Genomic DNA, 26,602 nt, shown 5'->3' with positions numbered 1-26,602 from the left:
CCTTGAGTACACATTCATAGTATTGGGCTCCACTGGATTTGAAACTGAAGGGAGGAGAGGGAAACAAATAATTTTTTTGTATGATATTCACATCCAAGTCATTTTGGAATGAACTGGTTCTGATATTTTTAATATGTTTTTAAACCTTTTAAAAAAAACAATGTTTAACCTTTTTTTAAAGATGTCTTCAAAGCTTTTAAAAAAATGTTTTTAAAGTTGTTTTCTTTTAATGTATTTTAAAGTCTGTTTTTATGATGTTTTAAAGTGTTTTAGTGCTTTTGTTTGTTGCCCTGGGCTCCAGCTGGGAGGAAGGGCGGGATATAAATCAAATAATAAATAAATATTCCTGGGTTTCCTTACTCATCTACATCTGGAAATTTCTGCACCTCTGCAGTCTAGGCCCTGAATCTACATTGGGCTCTGTAGGAAGCCCTACTTTTCTATAGGCTGTCCTTTGATCCTATGTTACATTCTCAGTGAGAGTTTGTTTCTAGCTTCGTTGCCTAATATTTTGATGAAGTAAAGAGTCTTCTGCATGCTGAACAAATACTGAGCTCTCTATAAGGACTCCCCAATGCAGGCTCCCATTTCACAGGGAGAGCCCTATCATTAGGCAGAGTATGGCAGCTGCCTCAGGTAGCTAATTTTGGATGTAATAAAAGGGCAGCAGATCCTATTTAATGTACCACAATGATTTGACCACTATGGATATTATGTACCTTGGTGGGGGGAGAGCGAGGAGGAGAATTTGCTGCTCCATCTCAGGGTGCAAAATGCCTTGGGATAGCTCTGGCTGTATGTACCTTAGTTCAATTCTTAAAGCGCAAATCCCTTAACCCCTTATGGTTGCTCTACATGTGGAAGTCACTTTATATTACGCTACATGGTGGTTCATCACATGGCATGTTATTTTTGTGCAGTGGCTCACCAAGCATTTGGACCCATTTTTGCCACACCAGCACAAATCTTTCCTTTTCAGCATTTACAAAAAATTGTCCAAGGAGTTGCACACAGGCATATTTCCACATGATAACAGCCACAACATAAACTATTTTAAAGTGACATCCTCATTGCAGATATAATGCCAACTTGCTCTTATTATACAGAGGATTATCAATTCGATGATTCAGAAGCAATGGCCCCCAGTATTAAAAAATACACCCCTTCACATCACACCACTTCCCACCATGAGTGTTGACTGACCAAGGTGTTGAGCCGCTTTCCTGAATGAAATGGTTCTGGACACAATGTGAATGATTCTGAGGAAAAAAGGAAATATGAAAATTCAGCCCTTCTCACTACTCTTTCAGCTCCAAAAGCATACTTGCCTCGTATCCTTAATACATTTTTTTTTAAAGAACTAACTTTACATCCCACCTTTCCTCCAAGGGGCTCAAGGTGGCACACATGGTTTTCTTCCTCTCTATTTTATCCTCACAACAACCCTGAGGTAGGTTAGGCTGAGAGACTGTGACAGGCTCAAGGTCACCTGGCAAGCTTCATAGCTGAGTGGGGATTTGAACTCTGGTTTTCCAGGTTCTAGTCCAACACTCTTAACTACTACACCACACTGGCTCTCCACAAATCTTCAGACTTTGGGTCAGGTTTTTCATCAAGAACCTTCTGCGATATCACAGCAGCTTTAGCTCAGCCACTGTTTGGGGTGACAGACTCAAAAGCAGATTTCCCACTGCCTCTGTCTTTTGCCTCTTCAGTTTCTGGGCACAGTTCCCTGTGGAAAAGTGACATATAAAAACTTACCTTAACACTTTCTATTGACTCTATTCCCCCTCTTCTTAGCATCCCGTCTGTTGCACAAATCCTTCCCTTGGCCCCCTTCTCCCTTATCCTGTCTAGATAACTTTGTATATAATCAGTATGTGGAGGGGGAATTTGTGCCCACGATTGACCTCCATGTGTTATTTGGCTTTGTGCAGAAGATACAATGAACATCATGAGTCTGGGGCCCCACCTGAATGATCTTCCCTCTGTGTCCCTTTCAGATTTTGATTATCTGAACAGAGTTTGTGTCTGCTGCTCCCTTTCCCCCAGATCCTCCCTTTATCCTTGAGTTCTTGATATTTAGACCCACATTTGCTCCCTTCTAACCCCTTTGACATGATCATCTTCCTCTGCCTTGTTACCATTCCTCTGGGTTCTGTGATATCATAGCAAGCGACATGCCTACTATTGCTATATCATTGTGAAATTTAATAGGTAAAGGCTAAAATCCTATGCATACTTACTTGTGAGCAAGCCTAATTAATACAGTGGGACTTACTTCAGGCAGAGTAAACCTGTATAAGATTGGGTTGCATCATGTCACATAGCTCTTGATAAAGTTAACAGTTCTAAGTAATTTTAATTCTCCAACAGATGGATTTTGGGTGATCATGAACTGAAGGTTCTACAACACGTCAATAAATGTTTAGGATAAAAAATACACCTCTTGAGCAAAAATGCCACACTTCCTGTTGACAGAACAGCTCTAGAATTTAAAGCCATATCTACAGAGAAAACCAAAACCAGCACATATTTGAATAGTTTTATAAATCTGCTCTTCCAGAGTTTGTGAAAATCTTGTAGGAAGGGAAACACCCATGATGTGACATTTATTTTGTAATGGACTATATTAGGTCATGGCATGAAAGCTGCCAAAAGTGCAGACATGCTTCTCTTTTCAAAATAAAATAGTGTGGCCTGTTTTTGTTGTGTCAGGTTGGAGAAAGATTTAATTCCTGCATCATGAAATTACCATTTCATCGACAGTTTTGTCCAAACAAGTGTTTATAGATAAACCGTCTAAAAACGGACAGACTTAAAGGCTGCCATTTTGTAATTCATTCAATCAATCAATGTTTATTGTACGGTCAATGACCCGTTATACATAAAATTGAAAACTAGAAATTAAAAATACAGGCATATAAAATTGAAGTAGGAAGGTACGGAGGGGAAAAATCTGTCATCGCAAGGGGTTTGTGATGTTTTTACAACGTAAGGATTGAGCCAGATGGAGAAACTTGGTGACCCCGAGCGATATGAATTTGTCAGTGCCACTTAGGAGAAGTTGTAATTGGTCGGGGATTGTTCTGTATTGTGGGAAATTTGCAATCAGGGGTTTTAAGAGCTTGACACGTGGGATAGAGTAATAGGGGCAGGTAAAGAGGACGTGTGAAAGGGATTCAATTTCATTAAGGGGGCAAGAACAAAGACATTGGGCATACGGAATGCCCCGGTAACGGCCTTCAAGAAGGGCTGACGTTAGGCAGTTAAGCCTGGCCCTAGTGAAGGCTAATCTATAGCATGGAAGGTCAATGAATTCTAAGTATGGGGCAGGGAGAGGGGTAAAGAACCTCAACCCAGAGTATGTAGGGGAACAGGTTTTGGTGGCGTTAGCTGTATCCCGCTGGAGATCTGTATCCCTTAGTCTCCTATTGATGGCAGCTTTGATAGAGATTGGATCTTGGGAAGATAATGACTCCCATGAGAGGCCAAGGGAAGAAAATTTGTGCAGGACCGATTTATCCCAGGAGGTATTAAAGGAGTCCAGCTGGATGGCAGAGGTAACCCTGCGCAAGATTGGGAGAGGCCAGCTTGACCCAGAAACACAGTGTTCGGGACCAGGCAAGGGATTCTAAGGAAGACATCCCGGTCTCAAGTCTTAGAACTGCATTAGGAACGCAGCGGGGGACACCTAGGATGGAGCGAAGGAAATTAGATTGAATCGCCTCTATTTTGGGACAGAGGTTGAGAATCCATACTGGGCTTCCGTCAAAAGTTGGGAGATAATCTTGGCGGCAAAGACTCTGGTGGCTGCAGGGACGAATTGGCCACCTTTGGAAAAATAAAAGCGTAGTATCGCTTTGGCCGTGGTCCTGGCCACGGCGACAGAGGATCGAATGTGGGGGGTCCAAGATAGTGAAGAATGGAACGTGATCCCCAAGTATTTATATTCCCGAACCTGGGAAATCCTCTGGCCATTGATTCTCCAGACTGGTGTGGCTAGCCGCGGGGAGAAGATCAAAATCTTTGTTTTTGAGAAGTTGATGGTCAGGAGGTTAGAAGCACAATAGGCCATGTAGGTACGTAAGAGCCTTCTGAGGCCTATTTTAGATAGGGATAGTAAGGCCGTATCGTCGGCATAGAGTAGTAGGGGACAGGCCTGATCAGCTATTTTAGGAGGGTGAAAATTGGTAGATTGGCAGTGAGAACTGAGATCATTTAGGTAAAGATTAAAAAGTGTGAGGGCCAGTATGCAACCTTGTCTTACTCCCCTATTGACTAGAATGGGATTAGTCATGGATCCATCCAATCTACACCGGACCCGAAAAGTAGAAGGCTGGTGAAGTTGGAAAATGAGAAATAGAAGTCTTTTTTCGATGGATGTTTTCAGCAGTTTTGTCCAGAGCCTGTCTCTAGGAATTGAATCAAAGGCCGTTTGGAGATCAATAAAGGCCACGTAGAGATCATTGCCTAGGGGACTAGTGTACTTTTCGGCAAGGTGTCTTAGGAGGATACAGTGGTCAAGGGTGGATCTAGCTTTTCTAAAACCTGCCTGTTCGGGGCCAAGAATGGATTCCTCCTCAATCCATGAAGTCAGTCTATCATTGAGGTATCTGGCATACAGTTTCCCAACCGTGGATAGTAGACTGATGGGTCTGTAATTCTTGGGATTATCCTTGGGTCCCTTTTTATAGATGGGGATCACGATGGCTTCAAGCCATGAGGATGGAATAAGGCCGGAAGTATTTATCCATGTAAAAAGATTGGAGAGGAGGGGGGCCCACCATGAAGATTGTATCTTCAATAGGTCAGGGGGGATAGAATCAGGGCCAGGAGCTTTACTGGGCTTCAATCCATTGATGAGTAAAATAATCTCATCCTGTGAGACTACAGTCCAAGGGGGAGGGTCTAAGAGAGCAGGGCAGTTTAACTTGGAGGAGGGTGTTGCTGTGGGTTCCTTGAACAGGTCTGAGAAATGTCTTTCCCATGCATGAGGGGGGATGTGGCAGGCAACTGAGTTAGGGGAGGAAAGAGAATCCGAAACCATGGCCCAAAACATCTTAGAGTTGTTTAGTTTGGCGGCATTTATTAATGTCTTCCACCCTGGACGGATGGCTTGCCTCTTTTTGAGGCGCAGGAGGGATTTATAATTATGCTTGGTGACATAGTATTCCGGCGGGAGATGGTTTGAGTTGCTATTTCTATATAAGGTGTAGATCCTCCTCAGATTTTTCTTGGCTTCAACGCATTCGTTGTCAAACCAACAACTGGTGCGGAAAGAGCCGTGGGACTTAGGGAGAGGGGAATTATGTTTTAGGAAAGGGTCCAAGGCAAGGGTCAGGTCAGAATAGGCGGCAAGTTTGAATTGCGGGTCAGTAATCCTCATTACATGTTCTTTGAGCTCCTGAGCCGGAGGAGATACCAGGAAGACAGCTAGTCTATCTGATATGACCTGGGACCATTTGACCATTCTATGTCTAGGCTGGATAGAATTATTATGATATGTGGGAATGGGTTTTAGGTGGACTGGCTCGGTAGTTAAGAATGACAACATTAGTGGGAGATGGTCACTGTCCAGTCTGGTGCCCACTGTAAAGTGGGCAATATCTTTGGATATAGAGGAGGAGACCAGAACATAATCAACCAGGCTACTGCCCCGGCCCAAAATATAGGTAAATTCAGCACAGCCATCGTGCTGGCTATGGCCGTTCAGAATTGACAGGTTAAAGCAACCCGCCATGAGAAGTAGGCGGGTACCTCCGTAGTTTGCCTTTTGGTCTTTGGAAGACCATTCATAGGAAGACCATATATCAATAAGATCTGTGGCTTCCCAGAGATTGCAGGAAAAAAGGGTGGAATTATTTGGTCCTATCCTGGCGTTAAAATCTCCCATTAGGATGAGAGGAGTGTGGGGATAACGCAATTAATTATCCAGGATGTAGGCCTCTAAGTACTCCCAAGCTTCAGAAAGTCTCTCTTGATTGAAAAAGGAGGGATGTAGACGTTGATTAATAGAAATGATAGGTCGTTGAATTTTAATATAGCGGCCATGGCCATGGATCCACAGGGGGGGAGTTTGAAGATGGTAGCAGCCAAGGAGGTTGCATATAAGATGGCCAGCCCTGCCCTGGGTCTGCCTTTACCCTTGGGTATGGCTGCTGGAAGATCGATGGTGGAAAAATCTTCAAGAGTGATTGTGTCGACTGCCCAGGTTTCTTGAAGGAAAATCAGATCAAAATTGGATAGATAGGATATCAAATCTGGGGATTTGCATTTGGACGTCCAACCGGCTATGTTCCACGAAAGGAAATTAAGTGAGGCGTTTGGCTTGACATGTTTGAAGTGGGAGGATTGGGGTAAGGGGTGGGGAAAAGTAACGTTAGGAGAGCATGCTTTATGTTGTCAATGGAGCAGCTCTGGATTGGGAAAGGTAGGTATTGGGTCGGGAGAATCAGAAAAGTCGTGTGGGGGGGAGTGTTTCGAGTTACCCGGGTCATCTAGGTTGGAAGAGGTGGGTGTGAGTAAGGAAACCCCTAAAGTCTGTTTAGTGTTAAGAGAAGCAGGTAAGAAATGGTAAATGGGCTGGGCATTCGAAGACTGAACTACCTCTCCGAGCAGTGAAGAATGATTGGGAGTAGGGTTGGTCTCGGTTGTCCGTCGTTCTTCTGATGGATTCCCTTCTTTGAAGATGTTCAATAGGTAATCCTTGAAATGTTCTAGTCTTAGCAGAACATCAAGTTGGTCCTGGGGGGACAGCGTAGCAAAGGAACGGGACACCGTGGCCTCTTCTCCATTGGGGAAACCCTCAAAGATATTTGTAGAGGGTAGGGAGTATGAGGATCTGTCCATGTGGCATTGTTGCTTTTGGTAAGGTGAAGAGAGACTGAGTGTGGACTGGGAACCTGACAGTTCCTTATCTGTAGAGAATAAATAGCACTAGGTTCTGGTTTGGGCTAGGGAAGGAAAGGTTCTGTTAATTTTGGTTCTCCCCACTTCTCATCTTTCCAACCTTAAATTCAGTTCTCCACCTTTCTGCAGCAATTTGTGAATTCTTCTTTTGAAAAAACCTTCTTGAAAGTTCTTCAGCATTTTAGTGTAAACTGCTCTCAATACACACATTTTTGTAGGCAGTTTTGACTAATGTACACATTTTTGCAAGCAATTTCCCCTAAAATAATGCATTTTTGTATGTTATTTTCACTTAGATTTTTATTTTTCTGCACGCTTTCCCGTAATATATGCATCTTTGTATATATGTAAAAAGGGCTGCATGTTGCATATCATTTAGCTGGAGACCTGTAGCACCAAATTCAGGTAAGTGTGAATTGTGAATGATGGCTGTGTTTCGGTTCTCATATTATTTTGGAGAGTGCAGATTTGATAGATTCAGCTTTAAATGGGAACTGAATCGAATTCCTCCCCCATCCCTAGTCTGGGTGCATACTGAACTGTTATAACAGTAAGCAGCATCTCAGTCCCAGTGTGACAAAGCATCACAGTAAGAAGTGAGTTAAAACAACCAGTGACTACAGCAGGTGTAGGGAACCTTTGGTGCTCCAGATAGGGTTGCCAGGTTCAGGGCCTGAGACTGATCCTGTATCTTTAGAAGAAGAGAAAGTCAGCCAAGCGCAGGTGTTCTTGTAATGGGAAAAACCACAAGGTGGAATTCTCCCTTTCCTCTGCACAACTTTTAAAGATACAGAAGACCTCTTGGAGGCTGGGCCTGGCAACCAAGAGGTCTTCTGTATCTTTAAAAGTTGTACAGGGGGAAGGGAGAATTTGGTTTTTCCCATTACAGTGTTGCAAGAACACCTGCACTTGGCTGGCTTTCTCTTCTACTAAAGATACAGGATCAGTCTCAGGCCCTGAACCTGGCAACCCTAGCTCCAGATGTTGCTGAACTACAACTCCCATCATCCCTGGCCATTGGCTATACTTGCTTCAGCAATATCTGGAGGGCCAAAGGTTTCTCACACCTGGACAAGAGGATAACTACCACCCATTATTTCATTAATTCATTTAATGCATCAGCTTAGTAAGAGCACTGTGTCCTAGGAGTAAAATCCTATAAAAATGTACAGCTCAGGAACTTCATCCTAGGGGTACAAAACCTGTGGAAACCTAATTTTCAGCTCTACACAAGCAGGGGAATCTTGAGGAGCCAATGTAAAGCAGAGTCCTTATATTAAGGGGGGGGGGGAAATCAGCCACTAATACACTTCCACACAGTTCAGACCTAGGCAGTGGGAGAGTTGACTTAAAAAGGTAGGCACAGCTTACTTCAGTTTTCAATGAAGTCTTCAGTGTAGGGTTTTTTGGTAAAAAGGGCTGCATGTAAGCTAAAGAGTAAGGATAGGACTCAGCTGAAAGTTTAAGTTTAAAGCCAATTAAAATCTAGCTCAGTTTTTCAAAACTGGAGTGTAAGGGCTTATCCACATGGGAGCATAACTTTGTGCTAAAGAAGCTGTTTTTAGCTCTGTTTTCAGTTTACAGTAAGAGATCAATGCCAGCTGTAAACACGGTGTTTTGTAGTCACACTTGAGGGGAAGCATCAATCACGCAGTTTCCTAAAGACCACGCCCTCTAATTTAACATTCCCACTCCCTCTGTTTACTTGGCAACCGAGCATGCTCAGTTTCTTCTACCAGTAAGTTTCATTTTAAAAAACAACAACCCGGAAGTGTGATTATTTGTATTTTCACATTTTCAAGTTAGGGAGCAAAAGAAAATATAGGCACTGTAGCAACTTAAAAACAGCTTGCAGAACAGGAGAGAGAAGTGGAAGTTTCTCTCAGGAAATGAAACGAACGAAGGGAGTGGGTGTGGAGAAGAGAACGATTGACACACCCACCTAAAAGCATCGGAGCAAAGCGTCTCAAGCCATAGAGATAAGAAGTGGTTTTTCCTTCCCTTTTCGGATTATCAGAGGATTGGGTTAGTATGGATTTACAGGGGGGAGCTGTGTGATAGCTTCTGTTTCCCAGTAACATCATGTGAACCATGCAAATTAAAAGGGGATGCAAGTGGCACCAGACACACAGTAAAACCCTGTGTAGATGAGCCCTAAGTTACAACTGAAAACTACTGGCTAACTTGGACTTTTAAAAGCCTCGGGGGGGGGACAAGTAAGAAGGAGGAGCATGATAAAGGGGTATAAGATTATGCATGGCGTGGAGAAAGCAAATAAAGAGAAGTTTTTCTCCTCTTATAATACTAACCTGAGGCCATCCAATGAAGATGAATGTTGGAAGATTCGGGACAAATGAAAGAAAGTGCTTCTTCACACATCACGTAGTTAAACTATGGGATTCACTCCCACAAGAGGCAGTGATAACCACCAACCTTTTAAAAAAGTTTAGACAAATCCATGGAGGATAAGGCTACCATAATAGCTATGTACTGCCTCTAGGATCAAAGGCAGTATGCTTCTGAATACCCATTGCTGGAAGACACAAACAATAGAGTGCTATTGTGTTCAGCTTGTGTTTGTGGGCTTCCCATAGCATCTGGTTGGCCATGGTGAGAACAGGGGGCTGGTCTAGATGGGCCTTTTAAGCAAGCAAAAGGATGGTATGAGGGAGCAGCCACTGCTTCAGTTGGCTCATTCACTTGGGGTCCTTCTGGGAGGATGGACAGGATATAAATGTAATAACAACAATTCACTTACTCTCTTCCACTGGAAGAAGTGATATTTAGGTTTACATTGCTCAATCCCAAATGCTGATCAGAAGGGTTTAGACTCTTGCACCACTATTGCCATTTATCCACAATTCCCATATTTCCTGACCATTGGCAATGCTGGCTGAGGCTGATGGGAGTTGTGGTCCAACAACATCTGGAGGCACACTGGTTGGGAAAGGCTGCTGTAGAGGTTCCAAACCACCCTCCTGAGCAAGCCATAGGAAGGATCCTTCTCCATGCAAGAGGCGCAGCAGTTGGAGGTTTTTCTATTTTGATGAATGCAAGCACCCTGGGAACAAATGCTATAATTGGGTGCAGTGGTTTATATTTTGTTATTCTCTCCTGATTACACCCCTTCAGAGGTTGCACTCTGCTCAGGGCTAGGCAAAAACTGAGCACCACCCTTAAGGGATGGGACTTCATAAAGCCCTGCACTACAAAGTTGCTCTAGCTTGCTCTTTCCAGGATACTTCTCTGTTCCTGAAGCATATCCTTGGTACACCCCCACAGCACTGTCAACTGATATTAGATGAGCATTTCATAGGGTCACCATACGTTAGGGTTGCCATATTGCCCAGTTAGCTGGGTTTTACCCGGATTCTTTGCATGCCACCCAGCACCCGTTTAGCCCATTAGGTGGCCCGGATTCTCAGCTTTAATTTTTTTTAAAAAATTAAGTTTCTAGGTTGTCCGGTTCTCGAGATATACATAAAAACGTCAGCCTCCCCCCTGACTGTTAAACCTTTCTTTAAACAATACTGTATAGCACTTCGTAGCTTTAACCCCACCCATTCAGGATTGCAGCCAATCAGTGAAGCCAGGGTTGCATTTGGTTGACCTGAGGCAGTGTCACTCTAGAAAACCTCATTGCAATGCCAGAAAATGGTAGTTTCCCCCCCCGTTTATCTGAAAATCTCATAAATTGGGTAAATATATACATTTCAGGTTTTTTTCCTCTTGTGTGCAAGAGTCAGATCCTGGGCAGTGTTTTGAAAACCTTTCCAATACTTGCTTTTGTAAAAGCAATGCTAATCCCATATGCCCAGAGTAAATCCCATTCAATTCAATAGGACTTACTTTTGAGTAGACATGGTTATGAATGTGCTGAAAATCAATGGGATTTTGGAGTGAATGTAAAAAAGAATTGTGTTTGTGTTCTAACTCTTTCTGTCGCTCGCTCCAGTCCTATTTTAAAGCAAGTAGGCAGGGCTTACTTAGGTATTACAGTTTTTATTCTGTAGGAAACTAATACTGATTTTTAAAAAACTAATACTGATTTTTCTGCAATGACCAACTGGTTTGACAATAAACTGTTATATGGGCTGTATGTATTTACACATCTGCAGTGTGTGTGCATGTATGGAGTGTTTCCAACAACCCTGTGAGGTAGGTTGGAAACCAAGGCAGCTCACAACAAGAAATAAAGCCATTTAAAATCCAATAACCATAAAAACAAGTATAAACAGTTGCAAAACAGCGTAAAGTGGCATTCAGAATTTTGGGTTGTGTGAATGAAGTTGCTTATCACTTGAGGTTGCAGTTCTGTCCCTGTTTGAGCAAGCCTCACTGAATACACTGGGACTTGCTTCTGAATAAATAAACCTAGGATTGCACTATAAATATCTTTACAGTTTGTGTAAATAATAAATATATTTGATAGTCATGCTTATATAAATATTTCTTCATTTATCATATTTTTGGTTTTTGGTTAGGAATCCTGACTGGTTGTGAGATGCTTAGTTTTCTGCCTTACTCATAGGAATCTTGTTGTGGTTGGTATGGTGTTGCATTTAAGAAATCATGGTACGAAATGGCCTGAATCAGTATAAGGCAGATTCCTTGGTTCCTAAAAGTGGGGAGAGACTCAAGGGCCACAGTGACTCCAACATTTATTTATGTATTTTTATTTACAACATTTATATACCGCTTTATTGTAAAAAATCTCAAAGCGGTTTACAGAAAGAATTAAAACAATAAAATTATTGGCAAAAGCATTAAGGACAGATATTTAAAAATAATAAAACCAACAATGAGTTAAAACAGATTTAAAAACACAATAGCTTCCACATGCCTGGAAAGGCTTGCCTCAAGAAAACTGATTTTAGCAGGTGCTGAAAAGAGGCGTCTGCCTAATGTCAATAGGCAAGGAGTTCCAAAGCGTAGGTAATGCCACTTTACAGGACTGATTTCTTACAAGAGCAGAACAAGTACTGTACTATGTGGCACCCATAACATGGAAAGCACAGCTTGAACTTGGCCTGGTAGCAAATCAGCAACCAATGCAGATTTCAGAGCAGAGGTATTATGTGCTGATAGAATCTCACTCATGTCAGCAATTGTGCTGCAGCATTCTGCGTTAACTGCAGTCCCCAGGTCAGGTTGTGCTGCATGGGGATTTCTGTGACCTTGACTGACTGGCTGCTAGGATTTCTTTAGTTTGGGGTTTTGGTTATGAATCCTGACTGGTTGTGGGATGCTGAGTTTTCTGCCTTACTCATAGGAATCTTGTTGTGGTTGGTATGGTATTACATTTAGGAAAGTGTTACTGCCTTTTGTGTTGTTGTTTTCCTATTTGCATTTCACTTATCTTTAACCTCACTCCGTTACAGCCATAGAAGCAACAGCAGCATATGCAAGGTAATTAACTCCCATTAGTGATAAGAGCAAGAACTTATAATTATTTTAATTAAAACAAGAGGCTTATGAGTACTTTGAAGAGGACCAGATATTTATTTTCTTTCTGAGCCCAGGACTGGGTCTTTTATGATGCCCGGGGAGGGGGGGGGAAGCAGGAGAGTAGTCGATAAGACAGACATCCTGGCATTGGTAATCTAATTAGCAAGGTATGTGTGGGGTTGTTGCACACTTCCAGGCCCAGTTTCATTTTGAGTATGGAGGTGGAAATTCTGTAGATGTGGTTGATCAAAGGGAGAAGAAATTTTAAGCAAAGCTCTGCTTTTTTAAAACCTAAGAAACATACAGATACTTTGAATGTCTGAGTGCCTGCACCAGTGGAATACTGGAGGAACTTGTAAAACTTGCTGCAACAGTATTTAGAACTGAGCATGTGGTATGAAAGACTCCTTTTCCTAACATTTTGGCTTCTTGTTTTTCTCCACCCACCACATTTCTGAAATATATCATATATGTAATGGTTAACCATACTAAAAAATGTAAATAAGTTTATTTCGGTCAATGACCAGCAAAGGTTAACCATACTGCTGCCCTGACTTACTTTATGTTTGTTGCTATTTTGTGTTTTTATTATGTTTTTATATTGATTGTGTATTTTTATTGTTTTTATTATATTTGTAAGCTGTGCTAAGCTCTGTTTTTAACAGCAGAAGGGCAGGATATAAATCCTCTTAATCAATCAATAAATATTCCATAGTGTTGGAAGCTAAAGTCTAGGCATTTAAGGCTGAAAATGTTGCTTAAAAAAAAAAGATTTCTCACATCTTTCCCCAGTTTTTGGTGGTAATTCCTAGGCACAAAAACAAAACAACTGGACAATCCAAATATTAATATGCAAATAATTTGCATAATATGCAAAATAGCCTGCCCGGATTTGTGAAACTGGAATATGGCAACCCTAGTCACGACACCCCCTGTCATACTGGGAGAATTGAGGGAGGGACTCAGCTTGAGCAAGTAGGCAGAGCCCCCCCCAGAATCCCAGACCCCCCCAATTAGTTTTTCTACCCACTTAGAGGAGATTTGTCCAGGTCCAAGAAACTACCTTACCTGCCAGCATCCCAGCCAGAGTCCACAAGCTCTCTGCATCCAGATGTTGTTGGACCACAACTCCCATCTTTCCTGACCATTGGCAATGCTGGCTGAGGCTGATGGGAGTTATGGTCCAACAACATCCGGAGGCACACTGGTTGGGAAAGGCTGGATCATTAATCCAATTGCTTAGTCCCTTTGGAGGCCATTTTGAGTCTCTGTCTTAGATAAACTGGAAACCTATATGTTCAAAAGTATCCATTATGCAATTTACACACTGGGGGGGGGTTCCCTTCTTCATAGAGAAAGCCTAGCTAAGGCATTTGAGGCTGATACCCATATATTAATCCCCCCCTAACATTCAGGTTGTCTTCAGGATACAGCACAGTGTAGGACAGGCCTAATCAACACCCTTGGAGCCAGTCCACTTGCAGCATTTCCCAATTTTTGCCTGTTTAGAGAGCAGAGCAGCCATTTTAGAGAGGGTGAGTAAATGGCAGGCGTAGCTTGCCTTTCCATTTATAAGGCTGAAAGGAAACTGTAGGGAGGGGTGTTTACTTCACCAGTAGGTCCCCAAAGCATTTTTCCTCCCACCGCCCCTGACAATGCTTTGTTGGTGACTGCAGCAACCAAAGGAAGATCTCAAATTGCCCTTTAATCTGCTTCCTGTTCTGTAAGGGCTTATCCAAACGGAGCGGGATAGTCCACCGTTCCCATATCCGGTTTGTCAGCTGATAGTCCTCACTTTTCGCCTTTTTGTTCGCTGTTTCCCAATGAAAAAAAATGTCCCAATGAAATTCCCGATTTCAAACAGCAAATCGCATTTTTGCCGGTATTGGAAGGAGCGGATTTAACCCGTGAAAATGCGTGACACCGCGTGATGTCATTTGGACGACCGAAAAATAATAAGCACACATAGTGCGTGTGTCACACATTTTGCAGTCGTCTGGGTGAGCCCTAAGTGGGGAAACCGGGGGGGGTATGCAAGTTTCTCTTCTGCCCACCCCTATTCCCAACTTTCCTCTCTCCCACCTTGGGGTTTGGCTGCCCCTTCCTTATAGAAATTGCATGGGAGAGGCACCACCTTTTGCAAAGTCCCTCATTATAATCATTCTTCTCAAGGAGTGATTAAAAAGGTGGTTCTGCTGCAGCATATGAACTATAAAATAAGGTTCCAATCCTATACATATTTACTTGAGAGTAAGCGTTACTGAATTCAGTGAGGCTTAGTTCTGGCTAAGCAGACATGTCTAGCCCTGTTTTATAAATGTTGGATTACTATTACAGTTATCATTATCCCAGAATTTACCAAGTGCATATTCTAAACAGTATTGTAAATCTTGTACGCTGATCAGCCCACCAAAGCATTGTAAAGGGAAGCAATCCTATGGAACTAGCTGCCAAGTTCCCCAAATTTCTCAACAACTTCGCAGAAAGGAAATGAAGCAGAATCCTTAGGGGTTCCAGTGGGCTTTTTTTCCGCAGCAAATTATCAGGAATCTCAGGGCCACTTCACAGGAAATAATTTGGTACTCAGTAAAATATAAAATGCATGTACTGTATACAGTATGTTACTTCAAAATGGATGCTGCAGGCATGTATATTGTGGTTGGGAGTAGGAAATGAAACAAAAATATCTTGTAAGTGGTGGTTCTTAAAGACATTAAGGCCTGTGAGGGGAAAAGGTGATAAGCCTACTTGTCCCTGCAAATATATTGGCTGAGGCATCTTTCTAGACTACATGGCAGCAGCAGGATTACCAGCTTTCTTTACTGACTTTGCACCTGTGAATTTAGCAGGAGGCTGATATGCAAAATATGAATGCTGCAATCGTATGCTCTGAGTAACTCCTCTAGATCACAGTGGGACTTGCTTCTAAGTACACATTAATATATATACTTAGGCTGGAAGTTTTTTCAACCGTTGATATAGCCAAGCCATGAATAGCTTCACCTGTTTAACAGCAACCTGAAGGTACAGGAGTGGCACCAGTGGAAAAAGTGGCTTCACTTATTGTTTGCTGCCCCTCCCAGAGCCAGCACCAGGTGTGACTGGGCCCTTGGGCACCAGTCTGCCTCAGGACTGCAGTGCCATACTCCTCAATACTCCTCCTGAGTATTGTGCAGGGCTTCAATAGGCCCACATGCCCCACCTACCTCCTGCATCAGTGTGCATGCTCTGCACACTGTGCGTGCACACCTGCTATCACCCAAGATGGCGGTAAGGCCATCAACCCCTTAGGGGTGCCCTCGCTGCCATCTTGGGTGATGGTAGTGCATGGGGCGTGCACACTGACGTGCTAATGTGACAGGTAGTTGAGGTGGGCTCTTGTGCCAGCTGAATGGGGAGTGCCTGACAACTCTCATTCTGCGGATTGTGGAGCAAGAGCTCTACCTTCCCATACCAAGGAGGGGGCCCTGGGCCAGGCCTGGCCCTGCCTTCCACCCCACCAGGCCTGTAATGTGAGTAGGAACTCAAGTGAATTAGATATAGTTGTATGGGGGAGTCAGTCGGGGATGGGACCAGTTGGAAAACAAAAGTAGAGCTCTTGTTTCTGTAGCAACACACTGAGTAGTAAAGTTTGTTCCTTCTAAACAGTGTTTGGAGTTCATTTCAACGCTTGCAAATATTACAAGGCTGAAAGGGGACTGGCATCAGCGGGCAAGATGCTGCCCTCCGAACTGTTTAAAACTGAACTGGCCTTTTGGTCACATAACTGTCATTATGGAGTTTTACCTCTATGTTAACTTGATAGTCTAAAATGTGTACTGACTTGGAACTATCTTTAGTATGGAATATGCAGGAGAAACTCATAATAAGTAAAACTCTAGAATACCAATAGTTTACAGCAGGGGGTAGGCAGACTTCAGGCCTGTAAAATCTATTTTACTTTTTATACAAGAACACCAAGATCCACCAACCAAACTCTGGTAGAAAAGCCATAACCTGAAATTAAAGAATTCTGCGCTCAGGAATCTGTTTTGAGATCTGAAGGAGTTCACAGTCCTTCCATGCTATAATCTACTTGTGTGAGGGGTGTCATTTTGTTGCTGCTACTGATTAAACAGTGGGGAGTCAAAAATCCTTGCTGATGTACTGCAGATCACCCAGAGATCCACCAGTGGACTCACATTTCTCTTCTGCCTACCCCTGGACTCTACAGTATTCCATTGGCATGTAGGTAGATAAAGTAAAACACAAGAGATTCATGCAATAGAAAGTGTTCCCAGTTGGATAGACTACTGAGTAAGCAGAAGGAGCTGTAAAGAGAGGAAGTTTGGACAGTGGAACCAGAAACCAGGGTTCCCATATCTGACCTTGAGTGTGAGGAGAACTGTCCCCTCTGTGTCAAGAGAGAACCCAGCACAGCTTAATATGCTTAATAACTAGCCATACACAGTCAAGCACTCTCTTCACAAGATGCCCGTTATTATTATCCTAATGACAACAAATGAAATGGCCCAAAGAGAGTCCAGGCATATGGAACAGGAGGTACTGAAAGCCACATTTTTCATCTTTTTCCCACTCTTTTCTAGGTACGATTGGCCAAGCAGATGGAGGAAGCAGAGGAGTTGAAAGATCAAGAGCCCATCTCAAGGGCTGGCACTTTCCTTCATGTCTTCGGGAGAATAACGTTTGACTCAAGGACAAGGAGCCACTTCTGCTGAAAAGCAAGTCCCATTTCTCATGTTCTCTCCACTCTGTTCTAGACTGTCAAGACTGTAGAAATATCATGAGCACATCTCAGGGGCTAGCACTTTCCTTCCTGTCTTTGGGAGAACAGAATTTGGCTCAAGAACAAGAAGAAGGAGCCACTTCTGCTGAAAAGCAAGGCCAGTTTCTCATCTTCTCTCCAGTCTGTTCTATTCTGTCAAGACTGCAGAACCTCTTGAAAAAGAAAACCAAGGTTGGCCCATCAGAAGGAGGAAGCAGAGGAGTTGGAAGATCAAGAGCCCATCACAGGGGCTGGCACTTTCCTTCCTGTCTTTGGGAGAACAGAGTTTGGCCCAAGGAGAAGGAGCCACTTCTGCCGAAAAGCTAGTTCATTTCTCATATTCTCTCCATGCTGTTCTAGATTGTCAAGACTGCAGTTGCTTGAAAAAGAAGTCCAAGTTTGGCCCAACAGATGGAAGAAGCAGAGGTGTGGCAAATTCAGGTGTCCAACCCAAGGGTTCTTCCCTTGGAAGAATCGAATTTGGCCCAAAGACAAGGGAAGGAACCCCTTCTGTCCAAGACTAAGTGACGCAAACTCTGCAGGGAACAGAAGTGCATATCTGTGGAGAAGTGGGCATATATTTAAAAAGCCTAGGGCTCCTCTGGAAGCCGGACAATCTGGCTCCATGAATGTCTGGGGAGTGAGAAGGTGCCAATATCGAGAACTGGGCCATTGTCTCCAAAAAAGGTCTCTCAAGCTGGCACATGCCGGTCTGCAGGTGAGGAGATAGATGCACAAGGCTTTGGGAGAATTGTTAGGGAAGGGGATGGAGAATCATAATCTTATAAACCATTCTTCAGGGGGAAAGGCCTATTGCTTATTTAGTCAAAATAGCATCACCCACGATGGTAATCACTGGCAATGTTTCCCCAAGGCCTTCTGAGTCCCAACCTTCATTCTGAATAGCTGTTTCATCATTTGAAACAGGAATGAGGTCCACATTTTATCTAAAGTTCAATGTTCTAGCAAGGTTAACAGTCTCTTGCTCTTCTGAAATAGCAGCTGCATATTTACCTGAATCCCCAGGTATCATGTCCACCCACAGTAGTCCATTCACATCCATAATCAGTTGAAATGAGCCCTGCATCTTGTCAGGTTGCAGAATTTAAAGTAACAGACAGTTCCTTGTCATAACTGGAAAGAAGAATTTCACAATCTCTTTTGCTGGCTTTGCAATTATTCAGATTCCCAACAGGGTTTGGGTTTACCTTCACAACTATTTCTCCAGGGCTTTAAGTCCCTTTCATTTCTGTTAGATATAGAGTTGTCCATGGTAAAGGCCATTCTCTGCTTCACAACAGTATTATCATCCGTAGTCTTTGTATTAAAAATGGCTGCAAACTCCTGAAGGAATGAAATAAACATACCCTTTCCCTCTAGAAAGATGGTTTCTTTACAAAACCAAATGATTTCCATCGTCCAACTCTTTTCTCCAGCTTGCCAGTCTTCTGTTCTTTTTCCACTGCACCTTTTGATGATTCCATCTCAGTTGTGGTTTTTGTTTTCCTGTTGTTCAGTTCACCTACCTCTTTCAAAAGCTTGTGCTCCTTGCTTTTTGCTCAAATTCACTCGCAGTGCTCTTGTATAAATGAACTAACTTAATATGGGCATTTAGTTTCCTATGGAATCTCTCTTCCATACTTGCTTGCTATCCTTGTGCCTCCTTTGGTTCTACTACAAGACCTGCCATATGTTTCATTAAATTGTTTTAGCCCATTGATATGCTCTTCCATCCTGGAAACTTCCTCATTCTTTTCTTCAGATTACATTTAAGGTCCAAGAATTCACTTCCTTTCTTCTATGCAGGACAGGTGTGAGAGTCTGTGCTGCCTGAGGTGGGTGGTGGGAGCTGCCGCTGCAACCACCACCATACCACCCTTTCTTCCTCCGCCTGTCCCACTGCCGCTGCCACCATCACCTCTCCTCCTCACTCTGCTTACTGTTAATTTGTTTTAACCTAAGAGTAAAAAAGGTAAAGGTGTCCCCGCACTTGTAGTGCGAGTCGTTTCCGACTCTTAGGGTGCCGTCTTGCAACGTTTACTAGGCAGACCGTCTATATGGGGTGGGATTGCCAGTTCCTTCCCCGGCCTTTCTTTACCCTCCAGCATATGCCGGGTACTCATTTTACCGACCACGGATGGATGGAAGGCTGAGTGGACCTCGACCCCTTTTACCTGAGATTCGACTTCCTCCTTCCGTTGGAATCGAACTCCGGCCGTGGACAGAGCTTTCGGCTGCGTTACCGCCGCTTACCACTCTGCGCCACGGGGGATCTTAACCTAAGAGTAAACAGAATATATTCTCACTGCAGCAAAAGCACTTTCTTAGGCACCTTTCCTAGAATGCTTTGCTCTGAAGAAGGGCCCCCTGGACCCTTTGTCACTGTGGGACACAGAGGAGGAGAGCCCCACAAAAGCTTTGTCTCAGCATGGCAGCAAAAGCCTCCTGCTACTGTCCACATAAGGCTTCTTTCTCCGAGGCCTGCTGAGCCAACAGTGAGAAGGGGACACGGGGTGCCAATTTATCACTCCCTGCAAGCCCGCCCCCTGGAACAATTCTCAGTTCATGTCATGATTGGGCTGGCCTGATCCTGAGCAAGAACCAGGAGTTCATCTGTTTTGGCTTTCATTTCTATATTCAACCAAATGTTGTGATTCTGTAACGTTCCCTTTCTTGTTCCCACCTTTGCAATGCTCACAATACTTTACTGAAGTCTGAAGCTGATCCAGCTTTAATTGTAGCTCTACCTTTAGAGTATCTGCTTCTGTAAGTTCCTAATTCAGATATTTAACTTCATTTAAATGTTCCAAGCTCGTCTTTCATCTATTCAGACCAAATCTCTCTTCTTTGTTTGCAACTCTTATTTTTCTGTAGTGAGCTGGCTTTGATTCTGATCCTGCACCCCTTCTAGTTCTCTGTTTCTCTCAGTTAGCAAGTTCAGCTTTTTGGTAAGCTCCTGTCAAGTTTGTTGAGCTCATTCAGAGATCTAACAATCCCATGTCTAATTTATGAGTGCCTCTTGATTTTGAGCAACACTGGCTACTTGAGCATGTAGTGCTCATGCCTATCAATCTCATTCTGCTGATCAGCGATGACCCACTCTGGCTTCAGAACCTTCTCTGGAAAACCTGTTTGAGTCATTCTCCGCATGCTGTCCACATTATCACATTCACTGACAACTTGTCTATCCCTTATTTCCCTCCAGAGCATCTGCAGTTCATGCATCTTCTATGAACCTCTCATCCACTGTTCCACTTCTAATTTGTATTTTTTCTGGTCTGTTTCCAGGCAGGCCATCTCCAACCTCCCCTTTATCTTCCAAATCTCTTTGGATATGGGATTCATTCTTGCATCTTTGTAAGCTGTCTTTGACTTGGGTGCTTTCTTATAACAACAACAACAACAAACCTTTATTGCAGGGCCATAGGCCAACACAGGTATACAATGTTTAAAAAGAAAGAAAAAGAAGAACATATATTATCTACAGTAACATCTTTAAAAGTATTCAAGTACAGCAAGCATGTGTATTAATAAAGATCACTTTTTCATAAAATCATGTAATAATTTATTTATTTTACTTAGAAACTGATCCTAAAATAAATTTTGTTCTCAATTTCTGAGCTGCTAGTGCAAATAAAGCTAACTTAGAAGTTATTTGAAAATTTTTGTCTGACATTAAGAAGACTATTTTATCAGCATCCGATAACATCCCATCTGTATCCAGCTAATTCTGCAGAAGGTGCAACCTGAGACTCTGATAGATAGGGCAGTAAAGCAAAATATGCGAGAGATCTTCCTCCTCATTAGAATCACAGACACACTTTCTCTGGTTCTTAGGAACGTTGGTCATTCTGCCCAATCTATCAGCATTAGGGATCGTAAAAAAGCGCAACGCTGTAAAAGCATGTCTTAAATTAATATGCAATGGCTGCAAGAGGTAATGAGCACAAGTAGAGTCGGTTTTGAATCTCCAGTACCAAGGGGCTACTCGAGTGCCGAGTAAGGTAAGTCGATCTAAATATTTACAATGATTAAAAATAACCTCTCTGAGCATTTTATTTGACCCTATGTTATAAAATTGCTGAGTAGTGAGATGGTATCGATGCAATAATTCATCTATTCTACTAGCCCAAATTTTATTTGGAAAAGGATGACCTAAGCAACAGTTAAGTAGATCCTTGCAAATCTCAAGAGAGCTAGGTGTATGTGAGCACATAATGGAATGGCTCCAGTCTCCCCCCAGAGCATAGATGGAGGAGTTCCCGGGGGAAGAAACAACAAGCGCCTAAGGAAATTTGTCTGAATGGTCTCTAAAGCTAATATTGTTGTAGCTTCCCACCCCCAGATTGGTGCAGCATATAAAACCTGCGAGATTACTTTCGCCTCAAATATTTTTAGGGCTGGTAGAATCAAATTGCCCCCATCAGAGCGATAGAATTTTAAAATTGCCCCCACCATTTTTATCGCTGATTGTTTGATATATTGGACATGAAATTTCCAAGAGAGGGTGTCCGAAAAGGTCACCCCCAAGTATTTAAATATTCTACACTGTTCTAATTGCTGATTTGCCACCTGTCATGACCCCCAGACCCTCAAGGTACTGGGTTCATGCATCAGACTCAGACCCCCACCCTTAGGGAAATGAGACTGGAACCAAAAAGCTACTACTTCACCCTTGCCAAGGCTGTGTACGCTCACAACAACCCTGCAAGGTAGAAGGTAGGCTGCCACCACCCCTGTATACTGGTCCACTCAGAGCCAGGGGATCTCTGAGCCCAGAAGATATATAAAACCAAGGTCCTAAAAGGCAAGAGTCACAGTTACACTCCTTGCCAGGCACCTCTGGTTTAACACTTAAAATCCAAGCCTTTAACTTCTTAACCTTCTTTGGTAGTTAGTGACTGAGATTGGTCAAGGTACTGAATCCAGAACCACCCCTTCTCTCAATTGAACACACCAGGTTAAATAGAAGTAGCTTTATTAAGATATATAAGTGCACATAACATATAGCAGCAAGTAATCCTTTAAGACCATTCACCCAACAGGGGTTTAGGTTCTTACAAGAGAATTCATACACACAACAAGAAAATAACAAACTAACTCACCTAACTACTTACACACGAGGTAGTTGGTTGCGTGGCACCTCTCCTAAGAGAGATGGATGTTCAACATAAAGCAATGGAACCAGACATAGGTTGCCTTCCCATAAGCAACCCCTGGAACCATAAGGCAGAAAGGTTTGGAACTCTGGTGCCAGTCAGCATAGGCAGAGAACAGAGAACAAAGGCTATGGGTCTCTAGCCCTATACTTAAGGGAAAAGGATCCTAACGGTCCAAAATTAATTGACCAATCAGGAATTGGCTGATGTAACTTTCTTCTCAATGTTTCTCACATTTTCGCGCCTTCAGGCCCCCCTCCCAACTGTGTTTTCCAACTGTACAGGCCAAGGATGACCTTGGGTACCAGGCACTTGCTAATCAGCAAAGATAAACAGGTGCAGCTTGTTAAGGCTTCTCTAACCATCTTCAGCTGGGAAGTGAAACTCAAATTTGCAAATTGGCAAAGGCTTGTCTTTTCCAACTGTAACCGTCTCCCAGAGTCCCTTACTGGAGCCAAAGTATTGCTATTAGATTTTTAATAACTCATGACCATTACAGGTTCATGACACCACCGACCATTAATGTCGGTTTACCAAAAACCATGATTTTTGTCTTCCGACTCTTCCTATAGTTTATATTCAACCTGTCTACTATGCAGAGTTCCTGTAATCTTTTTATCATCCTTCTCAGGCCAATAGGGGCCAGAGAAAGTAAAACCATATCATCTGCATAAAATGAAGTAGATACTTTCCTTTGCCAAAAAGACAGGGGAAAGTATTGATGACCGGATAATTCTGAAATTATTTTATTTACAAAAAGGTTAAATAAAAGGGGAGCTAACGGGCACCCCTGCTTAACCCCCCTCTCTACCGCTATCAGGGGTGTCATGGATTCTTGATTTACCTTAACCTGGGCATGAGTGTCAGTGTAGAGAGCCTTTATAAGGAATAGTAACCGTCGATCTATACCCATATTGTATAGTTTAGACCATAGAATGTTTCTGTCCATGGAGTCAAAGGCTGCAGCCAAGTCAACAAATGCCACATAAAGATGTCTAATCGGTCCTGTTATATTCATTTTAGCCAGAAAATATAACGTTAGGCAATGATCTATTGAAGATGACCCTTTTCTGAATCCAATCTGTTCAGGGGGTATCAGCTGGTTTGAATCCACCCATTGTTCTAGCTTTTGACAAAGAAATTTACTATATAACTTGGCTACTACATTTATTAAACTAATAGGACGGTAGTTTGTCGGGTCAGCTGGATCGTTTTTTTTATAAATTGGGACAATGATGGTGCGTCTCCAACCAACCGGGATGACACCAGTATCATTAATTCTGGAAAATAAACATGCCAATAAAGGTGCCCACCAATCTGGGCAATTTTTAAATATTTCGGCGGGTAAAAAATCTTCCCCTGGGTCTTTCCCATTTTTCAACATTTGTATTAACAATCTTATATCTTCAGTGGAAACCAGAGACCACTGCTGCAGATTACCAATCTCCATTTCCAGAGTATTAGTCTGGGAGGATGGTATCAGAGAATAGAGATTGTGAAAATGATTATACCAAATCAGGCTCGGGATTTGTTGAACTTTTTTATGGATGGAAAAACCCATCCCCTGTTTTACTAAGACCCAGAATAATCGCTCTTGATTCGCACAGACCACTTTTGCTAACTTCTGCCAGCGATATACAGCAAAATCCAATTTCTTTTGGCGCAAAAGTTCTTTGTATGCAGCCTTCATTGATTTAAACAAACTGGTATAGATTTCATCTTTATCCTAACTGAGAGTTAATCGAAGCTGTAGTCTAAGGTTTCTTTTTGTTGTTCTGCATTCACGGTCAAACCATGAGGGAGAACCATGTCTCCTATTTGTTACCACTACCTTCTGAGTCAGTAATGGTTTAAGCAATGAGACAATATTTTGGAAAGCCGGAATCGGATCCAAGGCACCTTCTAATATTCCCTGCCGAATAAATTCAAAAGAATTATTCGTTAAATTAGCTGCTATCTGTTCTCCCTTTCTTTCGGACCAGCGAACACTTTTCAGCGGGCTGGGATGCATCTGATGTGGAATTGGGTATAATTTGGGTGCAGAAGACATAAAAGTTAATTGTAATGGAAAATGGTCACTCTCTGTTCTGCATGTTACTTTAAATTCAATAGTGGCCAGTGACAATGATTGAGAGACAATTATATAATCGATTACACTTGTCCCAAAAGAGGACCAATAAGTGAACAAACCAGCAGAAGAATCCATTGGTGAGCCGTTTAAAATTTCTAAAGAGTGCGAGGCCACTAATTCAAGGAGTAAAAGTCCCTGTTTATTTGTTTTTAAGTCTTTTAGATTCCTACTGTCACATTCATTCTGGTAAGAGGGGGCCCAATTAGTAGAATCGATGTTTTGCAACCCAAAATTCCCAATCCTGGCATTGAAATCACCGCACACGAGCAGCTTATCATCTGGGAATTGTTTCCCAAAATGAATAAGCGACTCATCCAGCACATCCCATATTTTTTTTGCATCCAGATCAGATGTTTGAAAAGGGGGGATATATATATTTATACAAATTAAAGCCTGGTCATCTATACCATTTATCCTGAGTGCCAGGATTGACTGAGGAAGAGCAGTTGGTAAGTTATTAATCACTAATGGGCAATTATTTGAAATTAAAGTTAAGAGACCCCCTTTAGGGCAGCCTTTGCCTAAAGGTTTTATTGCCGGGCTTGAATAGGAACAATAATCAGTTAAATTCACTTTCTCAGTAAAGGTAATCCACGTTTCTTGTAGACAAATAATTTGAAATTTGCTTAAAAAAATTAAGAAATCGGGATCCTCATATTTATTAGCCCATCCATTAATATTCCATGACAGCAAAGATAACTGTCACGTAGATATAATCTCATCAAATAAATCTGTATTTGCTATACAGCCATTAAAAATTATTTCGTTTTAGTTGACTAGGGGCTTTCTCATTTTTGGTCGATTGATTGACTGTAACTAGTTTTATCTGATTAGCATGAGAGGTTTCCAGTTTTCTATACTCTGGACTGTTAAATGGTGTCCCTAATTCCGCCACCTCCAAAATACGCATTCTTTCCCACTGCCCTGGTGTATTGATTTTTGCGTATTTAGCTAATTCATAGCACAGAGAATTTCCCCATTGATTATTTTCCTCGATCAGGAAATGTGTAACTTTTGCCTTGCCTTCCTCTCTACTCATCCTGTTGGAATTAATCTGTACTTCTATCTCCTTGGTTAAATCATTATGCATTCCCGTTCCACATGAATCTTTAGATTCCGTATTGCATACAGGTGGTTTTTTAGACGGTCCAGTCTTTGCAATATCTCATTTTGGGCGAGATCTGATAATGTTCCAAAGGTATCTAATAATGCCATTTCTTCAGAAGTGAAGATGTTGTTACTATCTTGTGGCGGTTGGGGTGGGGCAGCAAATGAAATCTGATCCATCGGTTCTGTATTAATGACTATTAAGAGGTTGATTGGACGGTGACAAATCCCTCTGAGATCGTTTAAAAGTTTTAGAATTAATAGGTTTTGTTATCAATGACATTGGTAAAGCTTTGTTTACAAAATATCTGCTTACTCGAATATTTAAATCAGAAAGGGCGGATCTGGCCAAAAGCAACTTTTGGACAACCGAGTTAGAAGAAAAATAAACTATAGCCCGGGCATTACATCCATTAAAATACAAGTATTGTTTCTGAACAACATCAGTTGGAGACAGCGTTACCATTGGGTTTAAAATGTTACACAAATGTAATTTACGATCATCTTGATTTAAGAAACCCATTGGTTTGGGATAATTTTCAAATACTAAATGTAAAGGCTCCAACACTATAGACCAGTTACTGTTATTTAAAACTGGTTGCACAGGTTGTCTCACCAAGATTTCTGACCATGGATCTTGAAAGTTATCAAAGGTTTCTGAAAAGTTAAAGATATATCAAAAGTATCTATGGGCGACGATATGGTCTTATCTGGTAATTTCAATGAACACTCAATTGTATCTGAAATCCCGGGATTTTTTTTTTTAGGTGCCTTCTCAGTTGGATGTTGATTTCTCTCCATTTTCCGGCGAGGTTTTCTTGCACTTTTTTGTAATCCAGAGTGCTTATTAGCAGTTGGACCTTGCTCTAGCAATTTAAATAATTTCTTAAAATTCATTTTTTCCCTTCGACGATTTTTACAATTTTTCATATTTCTCTTTTTTTTAAGATTGGATTTTTATCATCAGTTTTCCTATTCGTTGTCTTTTTTTTCATGGTAGATTTCTTCATTAAGGGATTGATCGTCATTGGGTTAATTTCCTTCGAAATTATGTCTGGGTTCCGGAATGAAGCAGCAGAA

Source organism: Rhineura floridana, chromosome 2 (assembly GCF_030035675.1).
Source record: "Rhineura floridana isolate rRhiFlo1 chromosome 2, rRhiFlo1.hap2, whole genome shotgun sequence".
NCBI lineage: Eukaryota > Metazoa > Chordata > Lepidosauria > Squamata > Rhineuridae > Rhineura > Rhineura floridana.
Note: the sequence above shows the minus strand (reverse complement) of the source record.